At 40.2% G+C, this 27,877-nt stretch overlaps 1 protein-coding gene across 1 annotated transcript in view; it reads right to left on the bottom strand.

Moving 5' to 3' along the window:
• The window catches only part of grin2aa (glutamate receptor, ionotropic, N-methyl D-aspartate 2A, a), a 381,703-nt gene that overhangs the window by 108,401 nt on the left and 245,425 nt on the right, over positions 1-27,877 (bottom strand). The window lies entirely within an intron of this gene.

Raw genomic sequence — 27,877 nt, 5'->3', positions numbered from 1 at the left:
TTGGAATACAATTGCATTACACAAATGGAAGAGCTGAATAATACAGATTGATATTACTATGTGCCGTACGCTACATGAATATAAAAGAGTCGATACAATGGTGTTCTTCAATATGTCTTGTACTTTGCGCTGTACAGAAAGCGTCAAAACCCTCAATGGTTAATGATTAGTCTTTTTCCCATCGAGCTACAGTATCTCCTATATGCAATGAGATCATATATAAAGCACATACAGGCAAGGTTGAAGTATACAGATGGTTTTCACTGTAGCTGATACATAATATGAGCCTATATATTCAAGGCACTGGATGTACCAACTAACAATAATGTCAGAACAACACAACTAGTGCTGCAAAGATTCATTTTGTTCAGTTCCGATACAGTTTTCGATATTATACTATCTGAAATCAGTTGAAACTACAGAACAACTTTCTATTACCATATTTTCTGGGCTATTAGATGCGCTCTTAAGCCTCCAACCCCATCAAAAAACGACCGCACGCCCCGCAATCCAGAGCGCCCTATACACGAATCCACTCGGGTGTCCCAGCACGACTTCAGTAAACTACAAAGTCCTACCACCTGCAGCGCACGCAAACACACACGGAGCAGACAGCGACTGCGCAGCGAAACACACCCGCAGCCACACTCATCACTCCACGTGGACGAGGAACGGAACAGAGGAATGAACCGAAAAAGCAAGCGCAATGTGCCACTTCTAGACACAACTGAACAACTGAGTCGCTGCGAACACGCCGACAATCCAGCGGTCCCAGACAGCACCCTCCCTACACGCCACAACTGAACAAAGCCCAGAGTCACCGTGAACGCGACAAACAAAGTCCCACTGACCCATCGAACTGTTGTGTTTCGTTTAAAGTCCTGTGTGGTTTATTTGTGAAAAAAGTTCAAAAACAGACCATTTAATGACAGTGCGCCTTATAATGCAGAGCGCCTAATAGTCCGGAAAATACAGTACTTCGTGTGTTGGAGAAAGAGGTGGGAGGGTCCGCCATCTATTCCAGCATCCTTACATTACGACATGCCAGTTTTTCCACATGTTTTAGTATCGCTATTCTGACACGTCTTCTGTTTGTTTGTTTTTTTCTTGAGTTGCAAAAGTATATCCAGGCACGTCTTTCACTGTTTTTCAATGTTCTTAAAGGGACAGTCCAGAATTTTGGATATAGGACCTCATTTCCTAGTGAGCCAGAGTGTTGGAGACGTGTGGAGACACTTTGTAAAAATATTCCATCCAGTCCTTGTATTTGCAGAGGTCACTGTTGCTAGGCTAGTGCATGTCAATGGCCATAGTTATCCTGCCAATAAAAACAGTCTTACCCACTCCACAAAACACCCGAAGCAAGTCTGTTATTATCAGTGTGAATGACTGAGTTGATAGAATAATTTTAGAAGTAAAACCAACCTTGCATATGAAGGATTTACGTCTGAGCAACAGCAGCAAGTTGTACTTCCTGATAGAAATCTTGGCAGCGGCGGACTGATTTATGAGAAAATAGTCCCTCAGCATGCGACGATTCATGTGATGGTTAGTTTTATTTCAATCATTATTCTATCAACACAGACATTTACATCAACAGTGTGGCATTATAATCGTTTTGCTTCGAGTGTTTTGTGGAGTGGATAAGACTGTTTTTAGTGTCAGACTAACTATGGCCATTGACATGCACTAGCCTCGTACCAGCGACCTCCGCAAATACAAGGACTGGATGGACCAACTGAAATTTCACTACATGTCATACATACATAAACATCCTTGCATCCTTGTTGTATCCTTGCACTTTACTATCGCTTTCACCGGCCCAAGCATCTTATGATATATGGGAGCGGAAAAGTGTAATAGGCTTTTGCATTAATATAATTCATGTTGAAAAAGTGGAAAACAGTAAAGTGCCGCTACCTGACAATGAAAAGAGTGAAAGTAGTGGGACACTTGAAAAAATAATGTTTATGCCACTACTCCGACAATTAAACGTCAATGTCTAAATAGTGGCATCTCAGAATAGCAGCATGTAACCGAGGTGGGGTGTAGGGTTTGTTTTGTTTTTGTTCTGGAAAAAAAAAAAAATCTAAAATGATCAAAAAGGTCAAACATTCTGAGACTTTCTGGACTGACCAGCCAGTGAAAAGTCTTCATAAACCAATTTATAGCCCCAACCAGGATCGTCAGAACTGATATTTGGGAGCTGATCGAGGCCAATATTTTACACCAGTATCGATATCTGTGCATCCCTACACACAAAATAAAATAAAAACTCCAAAACATTAAATACATCTCCATGTATTATCCACCTCTAACCATATATTCCAGTTTCTCATAATAATGAAAGTATATGGTGATTTAAAGGCAAAATGTCCGTTACAATGCATTATTTAATTCTAATTTAGCCTTATCTTGGTCACGCTTTTGGCTTTCACATAATTGTTACGACGCTGCGTTCCAGGCGTCCTCGGAGGTCGGAAAAACAATGACCATTATATTACGGAAACACTCAATCAAGTAACAAAGAGCTCAAATCAGCCAAAAAGCGCATCCAATTAAGTTGATTTAGCAGCCCGGACACCACTTTCTACAGTTTATAAAGCAGCGTTTGAGAGTGAATTTCTGCTTTTGTTGACATTAACTCAGAGTACAGGGAAGTGACATTAGCATAAGAGAGAATTTATAACTATAGAGGCGCATCAGCTGTGCAGGAGCAGGTTCACAGACACTAATATAAATATTTTTAGCTTTCATCAAATGCAGAAACGCTGAAATGTTCTGCGATATTCACATCTGAACCACAGACTGTACTGTATATATAAATGGACAGAGCTAACCCGCTGCGTTCCAAATGGGAAGTGTTCAAGAGGGCGATTTCGGCTCCATCGACTCCGTTTCCAATTGACTTGACATTGAAAAATTGTCACCTCTCCCTCTGTAACCGCTGCAGTGAGTCTTGTCATTTCTGTGTTTTTTTTTTCCCTGGTGTTTTTATTTCGCTGTTTTGTCCATAAATCAATTCCTGTTCTTAGAATGAAACTCGGCTCCAAATTCACTCCTGTAACTGCTAGCCTCATGAGCTTCATTTGACTGGAGCTGAACGGTATAGATGACGTCACATTCCTTTAATCCTCTTCTTTAAGCAGTCTGAAAATTCAACCTCAATCTTGAAATCCAATTCGTTTAAACCTAAAATGCCTCTCTCTGATCTGAATGGTGACTACCTAAACCCCAGAACCTGCAGCCAATCATGAATCAGTGCTAGTGCAGCCTTTGCAGCTCAGGGAGGGAATTCTGGAGGTTCTGACTTTGCAGCTGATGCCGTCAACATTCTCTGGAGGTGTGATACTAACTGTAGGCTCTGCTCTGTCTGAGGCTTTGTTAGACTTTAATCCAGGGGTGGGCAATAATTTTTTCCACAACTTGGCCACATGAGAAACAGAAACTCAATTCTGCACACAGACTCTATAAAAGAAGTGGACTAAGCGAGTGTGACGTCACCCACAGCGTTCAGCGCCGCTCAAATGAGGCTCCCGATGCTCACGGTTACAGGAGCGAATCTGGAGCCAGACTCTACGTTATGAATATGATTTTTTTGACGGACAAAACAGTGAAAAAATAATTCAGAATCATGCGTCGCAAGTTAATGTGAACATTTTAAGACCAAAACGATGAGGCTCACTGCAGCAGTTACAAAGAGAGGGGCGACAAGATCCTAATGCAAGTTGGAGCCACAGTCAGACGGGGGCCGGAAGAACCTCCTGGCGAACTTCGTATTTGGCACGTGATAACTAGTGCATTAGCCATTTCCTCTCATATATATGGTCGATGATTCTGCATGCTATTCCATGACACTAACCCTTGTATTTCTTCATAAAAAGCAGTAAATATTGTTTTGACACGCTGGTAATGCTGGTAAGAGTTTATGTTATGACTAAGCAATGAAAAAATGAAGTTGCTGCACAAAAAATGTCATTTATAAAAAAAAAACACCTAAAATAAAAGCAATGCAGCTTTAGTCCATGAATGTACAACTAAGGAACAACTATAAAATATGTTCATTTTGTAATTCCAAATGAAATGGGCTGGTCAGAGTCAACCAAAGGGAACTGTACAATACCCAAAACTGATTTCATCTAACGCAATCTGATCAAAAAGAACTGACTGAAACTAGCTGAAGCTACAACAGGTGAGCTGATGTGTAACACGTCTCTCACACAAAATTACAGTCACAAGCTTGCAGTTTTTCAGTTACTCTCACACAGCATTTTTTTTGTTGAAACTCAAACGTCTAAAACGGGACCATGAACGCTCGTATTGATCACAGGCTCCTGAAACTGTGTTGCTGAAAAACATTTTAACAGCTATGGTGTGCATTTTGCCACTTTTAGGGGTGTGCAAAAATATTTAAAAATCGATATATCATACCATTTAATTTGATGATACAGTATCGATATCATGGGCTGCTGTATCGATATATCGCTAAGAGTAATTTTTGGTATATTTTACTAAATTATTTCATGTAAGAGCTACAACTGTGTTGACATTTTCACCGTTTTGATGAGTAAAATTGGTGTTTTTCATATAAACTTTGCACAAACTTAGTAGACTTTTAGTATCAGAGCAATAATTTAGCCTTTTTTTTTTTCTACTGAACTATAGCGAATCGATGTGAAATATATCGTAGCGAATTGTACTGAATCGAAAGCTCACTGTATCGAAAACCGTATCGTATTGTGGCCTATGTATCGAGGTATGTATTGTATTAATAGGTCCTTAATGATACTATAGTGACTAGGGCTGGGTAACTTCTAGACCAGGGGTGTCAAACTCATTTTGGTCTGGGGGCCGTATTCAGCCGACTTTGATCCCAAAGGGGCCGGATCAGAAAACTCATGACATATAAACTCCAAAAATAACAAGTTCAAATATTTGTGCAGAGAAACACAAATCTATTTCAGAAATCTTTTTTAATTGATGAACTCTTTCTTTTACAAAATATTATAATATTATGAACAACCTGAAACTTTAAGAAAAATTCTATTTCAACACAATGTTTTAACTTTAACTTGTATGCAAACAGGAATAAGTCAAATTTTCTTGGAAAATCCTGCACTCGGCTCCACTTTTCTCATTTTGGACATTTTTCTGATGAGGGTGTCACGGTCAACAGTCAAAACGATCGTCATTTAAGAGCGTTTGGAAAGAGACAAGTCTTCATTTGTGCTGCTCTGGTGGGAGGGGCCACGTACAGAGACGCTGGAGACGCTGCTGTGATAAACACCACAGAAAATTTACAAGATTTTAATAGAAAATATAATTCAAATATTTTAGTAGAAAATCACCCAAGGGCCACATTAAAGGTCTTGGAGGGCCGGATCTGGCCCCCGGGCCGTATGTTTGACACCTATGTTCTAGACATTCCACCGTAGAGATACATGTAGAACACCCCCAGCATGATGTCACCGCACAGTATCAATAGGCTACATAGAGTTCCTTTATTTCCTATGTCAACAGTCTTACTTGTTATAGTTCTGAAACCCAAACAAGAGCACAAACATTAGTCTGGCTTTATTCTACAGTCCTCAATTTCCATCATACGCCCATACAGAGTCCTTAAAGCGCTCTCCACGGCTCCGAGCTCACCCACAGAGGCCCAGTCTATAATGAGTGACCCATATGGCAGGTCACATTAGCAAAGATGGAGGGCGCTGGGGAGATATTCTTGGGTCGGAGCAGCCAGCACATAAATCAAGGCTGTCCTCTGCTTCTGTGGCGCTCTCGGTTCTATCAGTGGTCATGTACAACACCAGCGCGGACAGCTCCTCTTCTCTATCTCTGCTGGCCCGACCCGGAGCTTTCAAAATGGGACATAGACCCGGAGACCTTGTGCGTGTGAGAGGTCGATGGGGGAAAAGTGCCGGTGACGTGTAAACAAAAAAAATGAAAAGGATGATATCATGGCATTATATAGGTCAATGTTACGTAATACAGATGGGGGCAGCTCAAATTAATACAGTTAAAATGCAGTCGTTTTCGTTGTAATGCAAGAAGTTCGTAGGTCTAATCACTCATAGAAATCAGATTCAACATTTTTTAATTAAGCTTTCAGATATTTCACAGGGAAGTACAATATAATCAATAGGGAAAAATGTAATCTTGCACCTCCATCAATCTGTAAACCACCAATAAAGCCTATAAAAGTCTAAGGGAGATTCACCCACAATGTGCTGGTCAGCTACGAGAGTCTCACTGGACAATCCTTGTGCGATATTCTGTTCATACCTCATTGTTAGGGATGTAACGATATCCAAATCTTACAGGACAATATGATCACGATATGCATCTCACGCTATGATATTTTAGGTTAATATTAGAGCCCGACCGATATATCGGCTGGCCGATATTATCGGCCAATATGGGCACCTGGAGACATATCGGCTATCGGCCGATATGCTTGCTGATATGGGCCGATATTTCACGTGGGCATGTTATACCTCGTTATAAAGTTTAGACTCTCTACATTATGTTCATTTAATCCAATTTACAGACAGATAAATGTCCTAATATGTGGCTCCGCATCAGTATTTATCTACGGTGTAATTTGTCTGTGTCCGTACTGTCCCTGAACACACCACCAGAGTGACGTCACTTCACTCGCGTGTGTTTGTTTACACCTGCAGCGGTGCGCAACACTGAGATTATTTTCTTTTTATAGACAATCGGTTTGAGTCTGGATTAAAAGGACATTTATTAGTGCAGACTTGTGATGTGAGGAGGAGCCTGTGTGAGCGGTGAGCGTTGGAAATACATCGACTTTGAAGCTAGTTTAGGTTTTGTTAGCAATTAGCTGCTGTAGCTCCCGCACATAAACAGGCTGTTTTCTATTGGCCTATTGTAAAGTGACTATTGTCCGTATATTTGTTACTGGACCAGCATTGATATGTAAATGAGCTGTGAACAGACGTGTGAATGATCCATATTTATGCATATAATTAATTACCGCGGCGCGCACGTTTTTACGGCTAAAGGCTAATAGCGTTAGTTTATTTACTAGCTAGGAGTTATGGGTCGGTCGCGATCGAAGCGGCTCTTAGATCCGGCTCTTTGAAACGGGAGCATGTTTCTCATTGGGAGCCGTGTTTTCTCTTTTTCTCACTTTTTCTCTTCATGCCGCATGTAGACCCCGTAGTTTGACAGCAGCAGCGGCTGAAAACGAAACTTTCAGAAATATGCGTGTGCGCATAGGATAAAAAAGTGCATATTTGGCTGTAGTTCAACATAAAATGAATAAACCAGGACTAATCTTGGGCTCGAGTGCAGGAGAAAGATAGAAACCGAGTCCCAACATTCAGTCCTGGTTCAGTTCTGGTTTAGTCCTGCTTGCAACAAAACAATCTCAAGAGTCGCTTGGGAGCCGAAAGAGCCAGCTGCTTTAGTGAGCCGAGCCGGATCTCCAAAAAAAACAAAAAACTGGAATACCCATCACTAGCAGTGACAGTAACAGTAGCTAGAATGTGATGCAAAAATGCCATTAGGCCAATCTACTGTATGTAAATATGATGTGAAGAGTCAAAATAACAATAAATGTTGCCTAAATAAACCCAATTTAGAATCCACTAGAGCCAAACCTAAGTTTTTTAATCAATTCAAGATTTACAGTGAATTTTTACATCACTAAATATATCGGTGATTATATCGGCTATCGGCAGCTCCAACTCCCATTATATCAGTTTCATATCGGCCACAACAAAATCCATATCGGTCGGGCTCTAGTTAATATAATTGTAGATAGGAAACTTTTTTGCTTTTAAAATACCATGACAAGATTTTAATGTGAATTATTTCCATCGTAATCAAAAAAATTCAAGTAAAAAACATATTTCTTCAGGTTGTTTGCACTGAAATGAATCATGGGATATGTAGTTCTCTATGTTTATAAGCTGTTGCTACTGTAAAACCATGCATTTAAGCAAAATAACTTGTGATTCGATATATTGTCATGGTTCATGTCTGTATGGTTGTATTTGGTGTTTTATTTTGACATTTGTTTTTGTCTGCTTGTAATTTTTAGTTTTACTTCCTGTCTTGATTGTTTGCCCCGCCCTAATTGTCTCACCTGTGTGTCATTCATGTGTGTGATATATACCCTGTTACTCCCCTGCCTGTTGTTGGTTCATTGTCATTATGACTCTCACGTCTGTTTTGGATTTGTGTTTGTTCATTAAACAACTTTGGTAATGCAGTTTTGCGTTTTGGGTCCTACTTCTGCTCCAGACGTGACAGAATGAACCAACCAAGACTGGACTCGGCATACTGCACCTCTGACACCCGGATTTTACTCCCAGACTATCTCCTGCACATGGACCACACTTGAGTGTCCTACTCCATCAGACCTGGTCCCTGCTGGTCCCTGTTGAACCCTGATGAACCCTGATGAACACTTGCTGCCCTGTGTTGATTCCTTGTGCCCTGAACCGCCAGACAACTATCTCCGTCTGGGGTGGTTTCCTTAGTTCTTCCTCCGTGTCACCGCTGGAAATAGTTCTCCGTCCGGGTGGCTACCTGTTCTTCAGTACCTTCCTCTGATGTCAGCACAGTAGTTCTTCCTGTTCATCGTCTGGACTCCATTCAGCAGGTTTTTGCTCCTCACCTGTGATCCTCACTACACCCTGTCTTGCCATCGCTGCAGTCCTCCATGTTGCTGAATTCTCAGACTCATCACTGCAGCGTTCTGATCTTTCACCTCTACATTGAGTCTTTGGATGTTTCCAACCAGTCCCTACCACCATTGTTTTTTTTTTTTGGAAGTCTCTGGACTCTACTGGTGCCTTTCTAGTTGGTCCCCACCCTGCGTGTTCATTGTGACTCTTTGGGACGTCTGGGAGCCGTCCCTTTAGAGGGGGGTACTGTCATGTTCATGTCTGTAGTGGTTGTATTTGGTGTTTTATTTTGACATTTTGTTTGTCTGCTTGTAATTTTTAGTTTTACTTCCTGTCTTGATTGTTTGCCCCGCCCTATGTGTCTCACCTGTGTGTCATTCATGTGTGTGCATATATACCCTGTGTACTCCCCTGCCTGTTGTTGGTTCATTGTCATTATGACTCTCACGTCTGTTTTGGATTTGTGTTTGTTCATTAAACAACTTTGGTAATGCAGTTTTGCGTCCTACTTCTGCTCAAGTTATTGTGACAGCCCATGATATTATTGTGAGACTTTTGACAATACGATATTACAATATTTCAGTTATTGTTACATCCCTATTCATTGTTATAAAATTGTCTATAAAGATGTAAAGATGTCACCCTGGCACAATGTTTTTTTTAAAAATAATTTTAAGGTTCTATATTGTGCAAAATTGACTCTTGTGAGCTTTAAGCCATGCTAGAATGCTGTGATTTGTTTTGTTTCATTCACACGTTTGAGTTAATCTGGTTTATTAGTCTGGCTACATCTCCAAAGCTCAAAATGCTCAGCTCCACCTTGTGATGTCATGTGGTTGTAGTTTTCAAGTTAACAGCTACCTTGTACCTTTCATTAGGGCTAGGGCTGAACTCATCCAAATGATCCTACTTAAGGTGCATGGAGTTGACACAGTGGGGCACTTCCTGTACTGTGTTACTCATCACATTAATATGACATGACAACAAAAGGTGTTTTCGGTTTCGGTTTTCGAGAGATAAACTCAGCCTAAATATTCACGGTTTGTTAAACATGTGTGAATGAAACAAAACAACTCCAGGTATGTTTGTGATGAGGAAGCAATATTATAACTAGGGCTGGGTATCATTAAGAAGTTGCCGATACGATACATATCTCGATACAGCGAGTTTTCGATTTGATACGATTCAATACGATATATTTCAACGATGTGATGCGATACAGTTCAATAAAAAATAAAGCTTTACTCATGGCTGTCTTTGTGAAACCACTTCTTGTGCAAAGTTCATTTGAAACACACCCATTTTAATCCTCAAAACAGTAAAATATGTCAAATGTGTTGCATAAAAAAGCTTCCTTCCTCTAAACAAGCAACAAAATTGTAGCGCTGCAACAAAATAATTTGTAAAATAAACCAAAAAAATACTCTTGGCGCTATATATCAATGCAGCAGCCTACAATATCGATACTGTATCACATTAAACAATACGATATATTGAATATTTTGATATTTTTGCACACCCCTAATTATAACTTGGATGAGAAAATAGAATAATATGGGCTCTTTAAGTTAAAATGTAAGTGTATCTTCTTTTCACTGGGGGTTTAGTTGATAAAGGCTCATTGTGCTTATTTGCTTTAATAATATAACATTTTCTAAACTTGATTTTTGGTAACTCTATTCTTCTGCCTGTAATGAAAAGAATTTCCCCTTGGAGATGAATAAAAGCCATTCTGAAAGCTGTGATGTTGAACCTTATTATTATGTTAGAGATTGGCTCCTCAGTCTTGCCTTATAAATATTTTGTCTTAAAAGTCCTTTCAACTAACAAAAACCACGTCTTTGTGTTTGAATAAAGGCACCACTTTCTGAAGCTATTGTTAAAAAGTATTTTCCTTTTATCTATTCTGACAGAGAAGGGGCTGAACTTTGTACCAGTTTTCGTTTCATGTACCACAGATAGGCACAGTAATTACAGAGATATTAACCATAAACCAAATTCCACCACAGAATTCAGACGAGGGTTGTCAAAACTATCAAAAGTCAGATACGAATCCAAACTAAAACTAGTATCGAGACAAGATAATCATTTGAGTCTCATTCACAGGACAGGACCAAATTAGTAAACGTCCATGGACCACTACGGATTTTACCTGGACGACTGAGGAATTACACAGATACAAGACCACATAGTAAAAAAGTACTAGTATTTAAAGGTGCACTGTGTAATTTTTCGGTTGGGGGTCCATCACCTTCTTGTTTCCATGGACATGTCATTGCTCTGCTTAGATATTTTATAGCTCAAAAACACCTAGAAAAACTTTAACTCGGTCTGATTTGGTCTTTGGGCTGTGAAACATTCTGTACAAAGCAATAACATCTCCATGAAGAAAAGCATTTGACAGATCCTCCACTAGAAAAGTTACACAGTGCAACTTTAATGTTGAAAATCTCATTCATGTCTAAAGAAAGGGCGTTTTGAAATATCACAGTGGTATCGGAAACAGGATTGAGTAACGAGTCTATTCCTTAGGATCAAAATCAAGTTTGAACTTTCAGTATCGTGCAAAAGAAATGTACAATGTATATACAATTTATTTTTATTTGTATATTCAATGTAAATAATGTACATACTTTTGGCTTTGGTAAACTAATACACCACTTTAAAACAGAGTGAACCCCTGTTTTGTACAAAAGCAAGGATGTCAAACTCAAATTCACAGAGGGCAAAATTAAAAACTGGGACTAAGTCGTGGGCCAAACTAAATATTTATTGAAAAATTTCAACAACATCTGCATGTTTTCTCTTCTTTCAAGATATGTAATGTTAAACCTTTTCTTATTAAAATAAATGTTTAATAATAGTTTTGCTTAAACATCAAATCCAGAACAAGCAAATATAAAATAATAACAACATTTGGACAGCTCTAATACATATTTGACATAATCTTGTGGGCCAAATATAATTATATCACGGGCCAAATTTGGACCCCGGGCCTGAGTTTGACAAGTCTTTACTAAAGATTCCATTCAACAATTGTAATAAAAATGTTTCTTTTATTGGGACTGATCACAAGGTGGGTCGGGTGACTAGACCTGGGCCTGTTTATAACAGATGTGAAACTTAAGAAGGGCTTGACCTGAATCGTCACATTGTGGTGTCACTGAAATAAAAATTTGGGAGCGTCAAAGAACTGCAGTGTGGATCTTTTTCTTCTTTTGCACAATTTTTGTCTTCCGACCCAGCGCACAGTCGTAATTTTTGTTGGACGTGCATGTCTCCATCTACTAGTAAACTTTCAGTATCGTGGCAGCACTGAGTCTGACCCGTCCTCCAGCTCAATTTTAAACCATTCGGATTTTATAATGTTGTTACGGGAACGCAATGTGGAAAATGTGATTGGCGCTTGTTCGTGACCATGCGGAGATCAAATTGGAAACACATAATGGGGATTTGGTGATTAGAATAATTTGATTGGAGCGCGGAAAGAGAGGTGAGACCCAATTATGTGTGACTGCGGTGAGGAGCGAGGAGCAGAGAATCAATACGGGCCAGGGAGGCTACTGCACTTTGAGACAATGGTCCATTCTGAGCGCTGAAGAATCGCTGGCGTTAGCAATGAGACAATTCAAGGTCCTGTGTAATGTATTGTTTTAGTGTTTAAAACTGCTTTGTACAGCTGGCTTTGGTGCTGCGTGTGGATCAATTACAGCAAATCAAAGGTGCACTGTGTAACTTCTCTGCTTGTCTCCATGGAGATGTTATTGCCTCGCCTGGAATAACAGCAAACTATTAAAGCGCCCATGTTACGTGTTACAATGTTGTTTCCTCATCACAAACAGACCTGGAGTTGCGTTTTGTTGCATTCACACATGTTTAACGCAAAAACTCTGCATGATGAGGCCGTGTTCTTCTCTGAAACACTCTGTTCCACCTTGTGATGTCATGTGGTGATACAGGAAGTGCTCCACTGTTTCGTTTTGTTTTGTTGTTTAACTAGAATCTAGAATAATTTGGATAATTTCAGCTCTGGATTTGCCAATCTCGACTAAACTAAAGATAAAAGGTAGAGGTTAACTTGAAAACTATCACTTCATGACATCACAAGGTGGAACAGAGCATTTTGAGCTATGGAGAGATAGACAGACATAATAATAAAGGATTAATAATAATAATAGAAGTTACACAGCGCACCTTCAAATCATTGTAATTTATTTCCTCTAGTTCAAGAAACATTTACTCCGTAACAAATTTCGTATTTATGAAAAAAATAGACCAAATAATGTTGCATATATTTTAGAAAGCATTTTGTTGGATAATTTTGGCCATCGTGGCACGCTGTTGGATGAAAATCATGTGGAGACAATTGCCTGTGACTGCGATTTGTGCCTCTGTTATGGTGTAATCATCACGCAGGATCCTTTAAAATCAAGGAACCAACATTTTAATTAAAAATACATTTGGTGAGGAATGTTTTATGGACTCTAAAAACTTGGAGATCTTTAGCGTACCACAAAATGATATATAGTAGAGATGGTCGAGAATTCTGAACCATCTTATATCCATGGAGATGTTGTTGCGTTGACAGAAATCTCAGCAGTGCATTAAACATTACGTACTTATTCAATCACATATATTTTAAGTCGGCCCCAACTGATATGGAGTTTTTGCGGCCAATATGATACAGAGAAAATGGGAGTTGGAGGTGTTGATAGCCGATATAAAAGACGACATATTTAGTGATGTAAAAATTCACTATAAATCTTAAACTGATTATAAAACTTAGGTTTGGCTCTACTGGATTTTAAATTGGGTTTGTTTAGGCAACATTTATTGTTGTTCTGCCTCTTTATGATCATATTAAAACAGAGTAGGTCAGTCTAATGGCATTTTTGCATGACATTCTAGCCAGTAAAGAAAGTAAACTAAAAGTAAACTACCGGTATCAGCCTTTAGCGGTAAATGTGCGTAAATGCCGATCATTCACACCTCTATTCACATATCACTGCGTGTCCAGTAACATGTGCATGTTAAATGTTACACAGTGCACCTTTAACAAATGCAATTTAAATGTCATATGGCACAGTTAGGTAAGCATAGTACCGGACCTTTACATTACATTGTAGGGATTAACTTTTGAGCCACTGTAGCCAGGATCACAAAAGGACAGTACTTGTATTGCAGTTGTTCCAAGAAAAGTTATTGCAGTAGCCGCTTTTTTTTTTTTTTTCCACTTCTATAAAAAGAATTAGTCTGCTCCCTGTGGATTTAAGTTTGGATTTCCAGAAACTCCTCTCATTAAAAGGACGAGACAGTAAATTGCTTATAGACCCAAATGGGCTGAGAAGAAAAAGAACGGGGAATTGGAATGGCAACCAGGCAAGCATATCAAACAGAACAAAGTGCACGCTGCCATTGTTTCCTCAGGCAAGACACTACTATTTTACCAAAGTGGGTGGGTATTTATAACATCGTGGAGGCTAAAATCTGTAGACACGCTCAATTATCCCTCATGACAACGAAAACACAAATTAGGTTAAAGGCAAAATTTGTCTCGCTCCAGTACAGATATACGGTATAAATAACTCTTCAGCACTACATGCTGTCTTCATCTAATTATAAAGTGTTTTATTGTCTGAAAATCAGGAAGTGCGGATTAGCATGCTAGTTTTTAGCTTTACTGTGATGCCAAAACTCGGCTCTGGTCTCTAGAGAGTTGTGAAAAGCGCTTAAAAACTCATCGTGGTGAATAATTAAGATGCCCTAAATGTGTAAGGTAAGGGACGCAGACGCTTTAAAAATGAACTACTTGTGTTTTTCAGGTTTTTAAAAGTTTAAAAATCAGTGCATTTATAGGTGCATTGCGTAACTTTTCTGGTGGAGGGTCTGTCAAATGCTTTTCTCCAAGGAGATGTTAAAACTTTTGATCTTCAAGGAGACCAAACCAGACCAAGTTACAGGTCAGATCTGTGGAGAGGCAACCCAGCTCACAGTCAGAATGTCTGATTGTCTATGTATTATTGAGCTGTAAAACCACCTGTAATTGAATAAATGTAAGGTAGAGTTGTTTACTGTGGAACTTTAAACTTTCATTTAATTTCATTTCACATCTGCTAACTGATCAACTACCCCGGGTTTGTTTTATTTAGTCTTCTTAGTTCTTTTAAGTTAATCACAATACCTGCAAGTTTCTTTAAATATATTTTATTTGGTTACATTTGTTCAAAAAATTTCAGACACTTACCAGTTTACCTGTTACTCCACATGGTCTGGAGACAAAAGAGGGGGCGTGTCCTTGGACGGCCATATTTATAGCCTCTGGGGGGAAGTTTTGGGCCAGACCATGTGAAGGGGAGAATCAGTTTCAGTTCTTTTTTGTTTTATGGATTCTGTATATTTGATTTTGGGGACTTAGGCCGTAACAGCAAATTGAATGGTTAACTTTAGAGATAAGTAAAGTTGCCGTGATATCTAACCTGTGTGATAGTTTGTACTGACCTGGAGGGAGGAACTTCTTATGGGGGAACTATAAAATCAGTTCAGTTCAGCCTCTTAAGAGTGTCACACGACTCTCTCATACAGCCTGATTCATTAGCCGGTTTTACTTTATTTCACTTCGTAGAAACCGTATGATCTCGGAGCCTTAGATTTCGTTCGCTCAACAGTAGGCGAGTACTTTTTATCATTTAACCAATCACTATTTGGTCGTGACGTATGTAATGCGCCGCTAACAGGACTAACTGGTATATTAAGCTTTTCCAAATTCTATAGGAAGGAAAATAACGTCTTTCCCCTTGATGAAATTCACCAAACATTCTCTTTATTCCTGGTTTAAATCCTCGATTTCGGGAATCGTTGACAACACTGAATATATGACTCTTTACTGATTGGCTGGTGCCCGAACTTGCACTTCCAGGATTTTGTGAACCGTCTATTGTATTTTGATTCCTGACCTAGTCGCTGGAGAGAAATTAAATTGAGTGGAGGCACTAGGTGGTGCCAGCCTGGCTAAGCGACACGTGTGATATGCCACTTTTCCTGGGACAGAGTGACTTGAAACTCGGTGGCAGAAAAGTAGACTGAGCAAGGATTCCGAGTCAGAATCCAAGATGACTGTGATGTGTAAATATGAAGTGTTTCTATTGTGTTTGGACACTTTGGTTGTTTAAATGACAATTTCAGTCACTTGTATTTCTGCAACACCTTACCACGTCCATATCACTGCCTGCGGGTTTGGTAGTCGGTGTTGTGGTGAGGCGTCACGCTACTCTGAGTCCAAGACGCGAAACAAAATAATACACTTCAAGCTCGGATGTGACGTCAAATCCGAGTTCCAAATGGGAGTCGGAAGTTAATCAAACACTACTTTCATTAATTTCTGTTGCTTTTGACTTGATTTGAGCGCAGTTAGTTTTCATAAATACGTATTATTTCTTTTTTTGCCACAAGGCCACTGTGAACTTGAATTATTTTTTGGTGAAATTGACTTTTTTTCTGAGTCTGCCTCCTGCTTATTGGCCAGCTTCCCTACACACAGAAACAAGCCAGTGACGGACCCCCAACCAAAAAGTTACACAGTGCATCTTTTAAGGTTAGGATTAGTCTCCAGGAAATGAACATAGGGCAATGTAATTTCTCCAAAAAGCACAGAAGCCCAACATACATACAACCCCTATACATTCCCAGTACTTTATACAAACGACTCCATAATTCTCACGCAATTTGCTCTACCAGTTGTACATATGTTTTCCAAAGAAACACAGTCATTTCCTCTATAAATCCTAATTGCAATTGTTGTGACACATTACGCACTATTAAATTAGCTGTACTTTCACAGTGCAGTGCAATATTTTAACAACGCAGCCATTAAGCTAAAAAGCATAACAGCGTGTAGTGGCAACCTCGCGCAGCTAAACACGGTAAAGTGATGCAATACTCGTGTAACCCAGTACAAACCTGGCTTCAGTAGTTTTAAATGTGGCAAGAATATGCGCTAGGTAGACTCAAGAAAGCCAATTTGGGAAAGAAAACTGACATAAAGAGACTGTGTTGGGAACTTAAATGTCGAAGTAGGAGCTAGTGCTGTCAAGATACTAACTAAGATTTCAATACTAAGGAATAGACTCGGCTACTGATTCTGTTATAACTTTTTCTTTAGACAATAGAATGACAATTGCAACATTTAAGGGCCCATATTACAATGTTTTCTGATGTTATAATGTTGTTTCTTCACAAACTGGAGTTGTGTTTTGTTTCATTTATGCATTTTTAACACACAAATCCTGCATTCTGCGTTTTGAAACTCCATACACCTTCACTAGAATCATTTGGAGAATTTCAGTCCTGGAATTGCCAATCTAAGTAGCTGTTAACTTGAAAACTACAGCTTCATGACATCACAAGTTGGAACGGAGCATTTTGAGCTTTGACGATGCAGACAGACTAATAATAAAGGGTTACTCAAATGTGTGAATGAAACAAAACACAACTCCAGGTCTGTTTTTGATGACGTAACAACAGTTTAACATGGTGTAAAGTTCACAGGAGTCCATTTTGTGTAATTTAGGACCTTTAAATCATAGTTTCTTTTAGGTTCCGTAGAGAGCCATGGTCGTATACTAGTCTATGTCAGTGTCCTGAAGCGGGTTGTGTACCTGCGAATAGTTGCTGAAACGGGTGGGTTTTAACGTTCTTGATTGGTAGTGATTACGGGCAGGTCAGGTGAATCAAATGAATGTTGAAAGGGAGAAAAATACTTGATGCACATCCAGGACGTCTGTTGCCCTGGAAATAAGTGCCCAGTCCCGGTCTTTTCCTGGAACGATGAACCAGGCTGAGAGAGACTTTAGTGTATTTATTACATAAAACCATCAGGGGAGGTGATCGGCTCAGTGGCTGTGCTCCTGGTCCAGTCCTGGTCCAGTCCTGGTGCAGTCCTGGTGCAGTCCTGGTCCAGTCCTGGTTCAGTCCTGGTCCAGTCCTGGTGTAGTCCTGGTGCAGTCCTGGTCCAGTCCTGGTCCAGTCCTGGTTCAGTCCTGGTGCAGTCCTGGTCCAGTCCTGGTGTAGTCCTGGTTCAGTCCTGGTCCAGTCCTGGTCCAGTTCAGTCCTGGTCCAGTCCTGGTCCAGTCCTGGTTCAGTCCTGGTTCAGTCCTGGTCCAGTCCTGGTCCAGTCCTGGTCCAGTCCTGGTGTAGTCCTGGTTCAGTCCTGGTTCAGTCCTGGTTCAGTCCTGGTGTAGTCCTGGTCCAGTCCTGGTCCAGTCCTGGTGTAGTCCTGGTGCAGTCCTGGTGCAGTCCTGGTGCAGTCCTGGTTCAGTCCTGGTCCAGTCCTGGTTCCAGTCCTGGTTCCAGTCCTGGTCCAGTCCTGGTCAGTCCTGGTCCAGTCCTGGTGCAGTCCTGGTGCAGTCCTGGTGTAGTCCTGGTTCAGTCCTGGTCCAGTCCTAGTTCAGTCCTGGTGCAGTCCTGGTCCAGTCCTGGTCCAGTCCTGGTGCAGTCCTGGTCCAGTCCTGGTCCAGTCCTGGTTCAGTCCTGGTGTAGTCCTGGTTCAGTCCTAGTCCAGTCCTGGTTCAGTCCTGGTCCAGTCCTGGTTGTCCAGTCCTGGTCCAGTCCTGGTCCAGTCCTGGTTCAGTCCTGGTCCAGTCCTGGTCCAGTCCTGGTCCAGTCCTGGTGTAGTCCTGGTTCAGTCCTGGTCCAGTCCTGGTTCAGTCCTGGTTCAGTCCTGGTTCAGTCCTGGTTCAGTCCTAGCCTACTGGGCTGTCAGACTAATGGGCTAACCCCAGTTTATCACAGGAATGTGCGGGTAACGGGTGGAATGTTAATGGTCCGGGCAGATTTAACTTTGATACAATCACGGGTTAATGGGCGGGTGTGGTGTTGTGGGTGCTGTACTGGGCGGGTCCAGGTCTCCAAAATTGGACCCATGCAGGACTCTGGTCTATGTGCTCTTATACTTGTTCTGACACAGCTCGAGATTCTCCTAAAGCTATTCAGGAAAGGTTCATCTCTGTCCTGTGAATATGACTTTTTTTAGTATCGATACCTGCTGAAATGAGTATCTAGTTTCGATATTAGTTTCGGTATCATCTGGTATCTGATTTTCAACACTTCTGACAACCCTCGAAGGAACAATTACAGAAAACTGTCAAATAGTTTCACAGCTGTTGACGTTCATTTGCGCCAGTGCCAATGCAGGTGGACCAGACTGAGCGTTGCTAGGATACAGGCGGAGACGGGACTACATACATTGAAGGATTACCCCGAACAACCCCTACGCATACCCGCCCGTGTAAAAGTCAGATAGTCAGCTTGTCCTTCTCAGCAGTTTTAGATATGATGCATCCAATTCCTCCATTACGGCATTGATTTTTATGTAAGAGATTAAAGGTACACGGTGTAACTTTTTTTTCTCAACCTCTCCATCTTCTCCTACTCACCACCAATGTGTAGGATAACAAAATTTCTTAACAAAACTATCACATTTAGCCAGACTTTGTTATAGAGGATGAAGGTATTACTGTTTGTTTGTATGTGAGGACTAAACCAGATCTACTTTGAGCAACACGTGACTAGTACACATAGATATCTGTCTGAAAACTCCATCACAGGCTACGTTCAGACTGCAGCCTGAAGTGACCCAAATCAGATTTTTTCATCCCTATGCGACCTGAATCTGATCTTTTAATGACGACACAGATCAGATTTTTTCAAATGTGACCCAGGCCACTTGGATACGTGCTCCTAAAACTAATACAAATCCGATCTTTTGACATGCGACTTCAGTCTGAACGGTCAGGTCGCATTCATCCCACCTACACGTCAGGCTCGGAGTCTAGTCAACGGAGGGAAAGCGAGGTTAGCGAGTTAATTAATATTTGGGGAGATGTATTTATCTTATCGGAACTGGGTGGTTTTTGAAATGATTCCCAAAGAAATGTCCGAGCGCGGCTACAGGGGGTCCTGGCTCCAATATCAACGAAAAATAAAGAGCCTGTGAGCCAAATACAAGAAGAATAAAGACTCAAAAAAATGAAGCGGCTGTGGACGTGTAACCTGTCCATTTTACGAAGAACTGGACCGTGTTTTGGGAGACAAGCTCAGAGTTTAGGCTACTTCCGTAAACACCGAGTATGCTCACTGAGTGTAACGTCATCATGTCCTCCAATGAGCATGTGGGATACTTTTGGGGTGTTTAAAGTTCACACTGGAGATCAAATAAAAGTCGTTTTTAATTGGAAATGTGAACAACCTTGCAAAAAAATCGGATTTCACAAAATTAAGAAATTAAAGCCCTGCTGTCTGAACGTAGCCATAATGCTTTGACCAATCCTCAAATGAGCTCATGTCCTTACACCTCTGCTCCGAGAAAGCACTGGGCACAGAAAATACACACTTTTTTATGAACTTTATGGACTAATTTGGGTGCTTTGTATGATTTTTGTATCCAGTTTCTCTTTTAAACTATAGACCGAATAATATTTGTAGGTCCACCCACCAACTTCTCTGGTGGGTGGACCTGCCATCTGCTTGTCTCCATGGAAATGTTATTGGTTTACCTGGAATCTTCCACAGTATTACATTAACCACATTAATATCGCATTTGTTTAATTACAAGTGATTTTACAGCTCAAAAATACCTCCATGTTCCTTGTAGACCAATTACATCTCTATGCAACTGGCAAACTCTTCACACAGAATTACACAGTGTACTATTAACCAGATCTAAACCAGGACCAGTGTGTTTGGGTCCTAAACTCTTTGCAGGGTTCCCACTGTTTTTCGCGGACAAAAATTCAAAACTTTTGCATGACTTTTTCATGACCTAAAGTGAATTTTCATGACTTTATGGCACCTACATGTGTAGAATTGATCAGACTTTTAGGGCTAAATATGAAATGTTAACCTTTTCCACTCACCTTATGGTTTGGTGTTATAGTTTTTTAACATTCAAAATACTGTCAGTGCATTTATTGCTGTCTCTTCAAAACAAAAGGCGCAGACATTTGGAAATAATCATAATAGTCTAATGAAAACTTAACAGAACGCTGTAGTTGAGTGAAAAGATACTAAAATTCCATTACTTTTCCAGGCCTGGAAAATGACATTTTCAATTTCCATGGCTTTTCCAGGATTTCCATGACTGTGGGAACCCTGTCTCTGAAAACTTCATATTGTGACTTCATATTTTGGTTGCTTTGTTGAGCGTGAAGGATGGTTGAAGTCACAGAAGAACAATTCTTTTCACACTTGTCAAACACACTTGATAAAAGAGACAGAGCTTTGTTTTTTTTTTAATAACCATTCACCTGTATTATTTCTAAAAGACTTTCTTATTCCATACAGAGAAATGACCCTTTCCAAGATGTCTGACATGATCTTGTGTTAGGACCTCTTCAGAAGATGAACACATTTATCTGCCATAAGACAAGAGCCAGTCACACTAATGGTGATTAGAGGGAGACATTCACAGGGGAAGCTGGGTGATTTAGGTCTGTTAAGAGCACCCAAGGGTGGGGAGTCGTTTAGAAACACATCTTGGCCCCGGGTGGCATGTGGAAAGTGCATGATGAGTGATGGCTGCGTAAGGTGAACAGTCCACTCTCAATCCTTGTCCTTCATTTGTAGGCAAAGCAGTTTTGACTGAGAAACGAGAATAAATGAGTAATACAGATGGAAAATTATACAAACCGCACACCAAAAAAAAAAAAAAAGAAAACAAGAAAGAAAAATACAACAGCCTTATTAAAGATGACAGCTTTAAAGGAAGAGTACTTATGTATCATGTCCAGCTCTGTCATGTCACCTGCATGATTCTATGGAAATACAAAGTTAAAACCGTACTGTGGAACTTTCTTCATGGAGATAAATATGTTTTATGTCATACTGCTGAAGATTACAGCCAACAGAATAACATTTCATGGAAACAAGGCCAAATAAGAGTCAGATTTGTGGAGATGTAAGCCTGTTCACAGTTAGGACACATTTTGTGCAATAAACACAACTGGGAAAAACAAAACAAACAAACAAACAAACAAAAAAAGCTTTAAATTTTGTCTATTTGGCTAAATGTTGCTACCCTGTTTCATCAGCCAGTTTCACTTTGTGGAAACCGTCTGACCTCACAGCATTAGGATTCATTCGCTGTACAGTAGGCGGGTACATTTTTTTATTTAAGCAATCACTGCTATTTGGTTGTGACGTATGTAATGCGTCAGTTCCCGCAGGAAGAAAGGCAATAACTTTCCCCTTGATAAAATTCACCAAACATTCTCTTCTGGCTTTAAATCCTCAACCTCAGGAATCGTTGCCAACACAGAATTGTATGTCTTCGTCTACATCCATCTCAACTGCTTTGTTTACTGTTGTGCTGAACCACAAAAGGACCCAGACAGGCGCTTGAGTTTGACGTCACGGCTTCACAGCTCTTCGTTAATTGGCCGGTGCACGATCTACAACTTCCAGGGTTCTTGCAAACCGTCTAGTGTATTCTGATTCCTGACCTAGTCGCTGGAGAGAAATGAAACTGAGTGAAGGCACTAGGTGGTGCCAGCCTGGCTAAAATGTTGCAGACTGTGGCTTTAAAATAAATGTGCTTATTTGATTTCTAGAACGAATGAGTAAGAAATTATTTTAGCTCATTAATAGGGATGTAACGATATCCAAATTTCTCGAGATGACAAGAATTTGGTGTGAATTATTACTGTCATAATCTCAAGAATAAAAAAAAAAACAGTGCATTTAAGCAAAGAAACTTGTAATTTGATATATTGTGACGGCCCACGATATTATTGTGAGACTTTTGACGATACGATATCACGATATTTTCGTTATTGTTACATCCCTACTCATTATACATGCAATAAAAAACAATTACATATAAGACCTTTCCAAAAATCTTAATGTTTTTATTTTATTGACTTATTTTGAGTCTTCATTTATTACACCAATTATATTCTGCCCTATCCCAGCTTTTTCTCCTACAGCTGCCTCCTCATCCGAAAACCGCCATGAAACTAAAATAAAAACACATCAAATATACTAAAACACAAGTGAAATCTATTTTGAAAGCTTGTTATTTGTTTAATAAAATAGAAGTTGCACTCGGAGGCTCCTGAATTGGGTTGCTACAGTGGGTATTCTCCAAAATGCAATTTAATTTTATGCAACACTAGAGCTCCATCCTTCTTATCTGTCAGAAGTGTATACTTTTCCAGGGGATGTGAAAGGCAATTACCGCTGTTATATCTGCTGTTTCCCTGTTCATATTGTCAGCAGTTATGCCGTAATTATCTCCCGAAAGTAGGATTTGTATTGGGCTGAGATTGGCTTGTATACAGTACTTCTTTATTATTAAAAAAAGTAAGTCTTGAGGAGGTTGGTCAGCCAAGAAATGAAGTATTATTACGTGTGAATATCCAGAAAAAACAGGTGCCAATTTAAGATGTGAAGTCATTTTAAGGGCCAATATTACTCTATTTTCTGATCTGTGTTATAATGTTGTTTCCTCATCAAAAACATACCTAGAATTTTGTTTGATTCACGCAGGTTTAACACAAATTTAGCAAAAAACACTCCCTGCTCTGTCTTGTGAAGTGATGCGCTAACACAGGAAGTGATGGATGGGCGACCGCTGGGATTTCCAGGTGCCACAGTGGGGGGGCCAGCAGCAAAAATGTGATTGTGTTGTTAGTATGAAAGTGTGTGTGCGTGTGCATGTGTGTTGATGGTGGTCAGAGAGGTTGATGACACACATTGGCAGCTTCGCTTTCGTCCCAGGGCAGCTGTGGCTACATTATTATCTTACCACCACTGAGTTTGGAATGAATGAATAATCCACAAAACTGTATAGTGACTTGGAGTGTTTGGAAAAGTGCCATATAAGACGACATTATTATTATTATCTGTACTGGAGAAATGCAAAGTTTTAATCCCCAAGGCCAAGACTTGTTTTTCAGACTTATTAACGATGTAACTTTCTGGTAGGGGGTCTGTCACCTGCTTGTTTCTGTGGAGATGTCATTGTTCTGCCTGGAATGTTCCACAGTATAACATTAAACAGCTCTATGTTATTTATTTTTTTAATTACATGTGGTTTTATAGCTCAAAAATACACTGAACAGCTCAAACCTGTTACTTGGTCTGATTTGGTCTCCATGAAGGTTGGGGGTGTGTAAAAATATCCAAATATTGATATATCATTGTTTTTTTTGTTTTGTTTTATTCATTTTTCACAGACATATTTTTTTCACAAAGACACTTTAGAGCATCCACACTCGGTGGTGGTAAACTACTATTGTAGCCACAGCTGCCTGGGGCAGACTGACTGAAGCACGGCTGCCAATCGGTGTCATCGGTCCCTCTGACCATCACCATCACTCACGCACACACCACTTTCATACTAGGCAATGTGGGTAAAGTGTCTCGCTTAAGGACACAACAACAGTTTTTGTGACTAGCTCCTCACTGTGGCTCCTGATTTTCCCAGCGATCTCCCATCCACGTACTAACCAGGCCCGGCCTTGCTTAGCTTCTGAGATCTGACGGGATCAGGCTTTAAGAAGTTGGTATGGTCACACATGTATCGATATCGGAGACTGCTGTATCAGTCAATTTTGTTGCGTGTTTAGTGGAAGGAAACAGTTTGGAAACAGTTGACAGTTTCACTGTTTTGTTGAGTAAAATGGGCATGCTAATAGGAGCTGTGTAGCTGATGTTTCTACTGCTACTGCTATTCTACTGTATGTTTAGACGTCTTATTACAGGTGCATTGTGTAACTCCTCTGGTGGAGGGTCCGTCAAACACGTTATTGCTTTGTCTGGAATGTTTCACAGTGTGGCATTAAACCTTTTTATCTTCATCAAGGCTGGGCATCATTAAGAAGCTGCCGATGCGATACATAGGCCACAATACGAAGTGATTTAACAAAGACTTTTAGTATCACAGCCAAGATTTCACCATTATATTTTTATTAAACCATATTGAATTGATTTGAAATATATGGTATTGAACCAAAAGTAAACTGTATTGAGATATGTATAGTTTCTTGATCTATGTACTAACGTATGTATCGTATCGGCAACTTTTTAATGATACCCAGCCTTAATGAAGATAAAAAGGTTTATTAATACCCCACTGTGAAACATTCCAGACAAAGCAATAACACCTCCACGGAGAAAAGCGTTTGACGGACCCTCCACCAGAGAAGTTACGCAATGCACCTTTAATAAGACGTCTAAACATACAGCAGAATAGCAGTAGAAACATCATCTACGCAGCTCCTATTAGCATGCAGTACATCTCTTCCTCCTGTACCACACGATGGGAAGCTCAACCGCAAATAGCTTATTGTTTTTGAAGGCGCATGCTAGCCTCCTCTTCTCCTTACATGATCTCATGTCGGCAAATCAAAACCAGGGCCCGGGCTACGTTCAGTAATGGCTTGATAAAAATGGATTCCTCTCCTCTAGCTCGCAGACCATTACCTACAGGACAAACATAAGCTGACAAGACCAATGCGGCGCTAATACGATGTACGGAGATGCGCGTTAACCGATACGGATAACGCTGGCTGGGACGGCGGCGCGCGCTGGAGCTCGGGATGTGTACTAAACAAGCAATTTATACATTTGCCCGAGCTATGTAAAGCGTTTGTCGGAATTCGCGGGAGAATTGGCCGATGGAGTTGGGAGTGTGAGGAGAATGTAACATGAAAACGACGAGAGGAAGTAGGCGAGCGGATGAACGTGCCGCAATGCATTATGGATGAGCGGAGGATTGAGTGGCGTGTTATGGCACTTTGGGGCATTGTTAACGGTCCCTAAGATGGCGTTTGTGTTATGTTACTCTGGAGAAAGTGAATGACGAACTATGGTTTATTAAAATGTGTTAAATAAAGTTATGCGGCGTGTAGGGGATAATATATCAATGTTAATGTCTTTTTTTTATTATTTACCCGTAAACTGTCCTGATATACATATTTACAAACTTCTTAAAAGGCCCGTATTATGCGTTTTTTTGATCTATGTTATAGTTTCCTCATCATAAACCTACCTGGAGTTGTGTTTTGTTTCATTCACGCATGTTTAACACAAAATCCCTGCTAATTTTTATTCTTGTTTCTTCTCTGAAGCAGAAAACACTGTTGTGACGTCATGTGGTAAAACAGGAAGAGCTCCACAGTGTTTTTAAACTCCATACACCTTCGCTAAAATCATTTGAATGTTTCAGCACTGGAGTTGACAATCTCTACTTGGCTTAACGCTCACAATAGTCAAGTCTGCGTAATACAGAACTTTTAATGTTACAGGTGCAGCAATTCCTGGTGGATTGAACGCAACTAACTTACATATCTCCATGGTGACGTTTCATAGTCTGGCATTACAGGAGTCTCGAACGTTTTTCCTCCAGTGAGCTACTTTTACAAACTGAAAATGCCAGAGAGCTACCTTTTAGCAGTCGCAAAGAAACTGAGTAAATATAAGAGCCTCGGCAAGCCAAACGTGGAACAGTTACAGTTGTTCCTCGCTATATCACGGTTCACCTTGCGTGGTCTTGCTGTTTTGCATGCTATTTTTTTTTACAGAGTTCCGGGTGGGTAGTAATTACACATGGGTGGGTCAGGACTAAACCAGGTCTAAACCAGGTCTTGGACTTAAGAGAGAGAACGCCGAGCAGGGTGTCCACAAAGTGTGATTGGGCAATTGCCGCGCTTACCTCCGTGAGGTGCGGAGCTCTACATTGGTCCTTTCTATTCAGCATAGGGATGGGCATTCGATTAAATTTTCTTAATCGATCGTTAATTCTCCCAACGATCATTAACGTTTTTTATATTAAAAATTATCATCATTATTATTACTATCTGCACTACTAATCTGCATAAATAAATTCAACTTTACGACATATAAACCGTAACGACTCTAGAGCCACATCATCCCGTTTAAGATTATAACCTTTGCGCAACTCTCACAGAAACGAAACTTAAACTGCATGGCTAATTTGCATAAACTAAGCAAAGGAAAAAAACAGCTCTTGTGCGCTGATGCGGTCAATTTCTGTCAGATTAAAACACATGACTCAGTGGAATACAGGTTAGTGTGACCATATTTGCGTTTGTCAAAACCAGGACACCGTACGGGGGGAGGGAGGTGGGGACTCGTCATCGACATTGCGCGACTCTCACCTGGTAAAGCTTTTTCCCACTGGACACCGAAACATATGTGCTGCTTTATACACCGTGCACATGGACTCACACTTGTCCCGAACGCAACGGAAAACGTGGAATTTCTTGTACAAGTCATCGTTAAATACGCATTTGTACTGAGTGCAGAGAGCTACATGTACAGACCCCCGTTTGGTCACGCGACGCACAACAACCTGCATTCGGTTTGTCGATGAAAATGAACTTAATCGATGAAATTCTTAATGATCAATTATCGATTAATTGACTAATCATGCCCATCCCTAATTCAGCACAATACATAGAATTCAGGAATCCCTTGGTGAGCTACTCTGAAGGGGGTGGAGAGCGACTGATGGCTTGCAAGCTGCAAGTTGAAGACCCCCTGATCTATACTGTCTATGTATCTAAAAGTATCTAGTCTATGTATCTAGATTAGCAGGTGAAGCCTTGAGGCAAAGGTGCAGGTCAGTGTTTTTTAGAGGAACAATTACACACAGTAACGATATGTGTTTTTCAATGTAGTTTTTAGCCATAAAAGCTCTTGTGATGGAAAAAAAAAGAGCAAAATTTCAAGTTAATACCATACTGTGGAATGTTCCAATCAAAGCAATAACATCTCCATGGTGACAAGCTGGTGTCGGACCCGTCACCAGAAAAGTTACATAGTGCACATTTAAACAAGTCTCAACTATTTTCTATTGTAAGTGTCTTTTAATAGCCCACTGAAATGTATTGTTTTCTATTAAGAGGAAAAACTGGCAAATTCTGTATGATGGTTTGACGATGACTCAAGCGAAAAGTCATGATATCAACCCACTGTACTGTGTAAAGAAATACTGTAAAGAATAAATGACACCTCAAAGTGCACTAATAAGCAGTTCTGCATTTCACATGACATCACATAACAATTTATTTTAATATAGATTTAAATGGGACAAGTTAAATCACTATTGTTAAGTTGTCAGGCTTATTTCCTTGTGCGAGAAATTACCGTGTACGATACAAGAATACTGGCAACAGCTTCCATCAGAGAGAGGG

Source organism: Boleophthalmus pectinirostris, unplaced genomic scaffold, assembly GCF_026225935.1.
Source record: "Boleophthalmus pectinirostris isolate CB_2022bp ecotype Guang Dong unplaced genomic scaffold, ASM2622593v1 HiC_scaffold_17, whole genome shotgun sequence".
Taxonomy (NCBI): domain Eukaryota; kingdom Metazoa; phylum Chordata; class Actinopteri; order Gobiiformes; family Gobiidae; genus Boleophthalmus; species Boleophthalmus pectinirostris.
The sequence above is the reverse complement of the archived record's forward strand: the minus strand, read 5'-3'. Positions and strand labels throughout refer to the sequence as shown.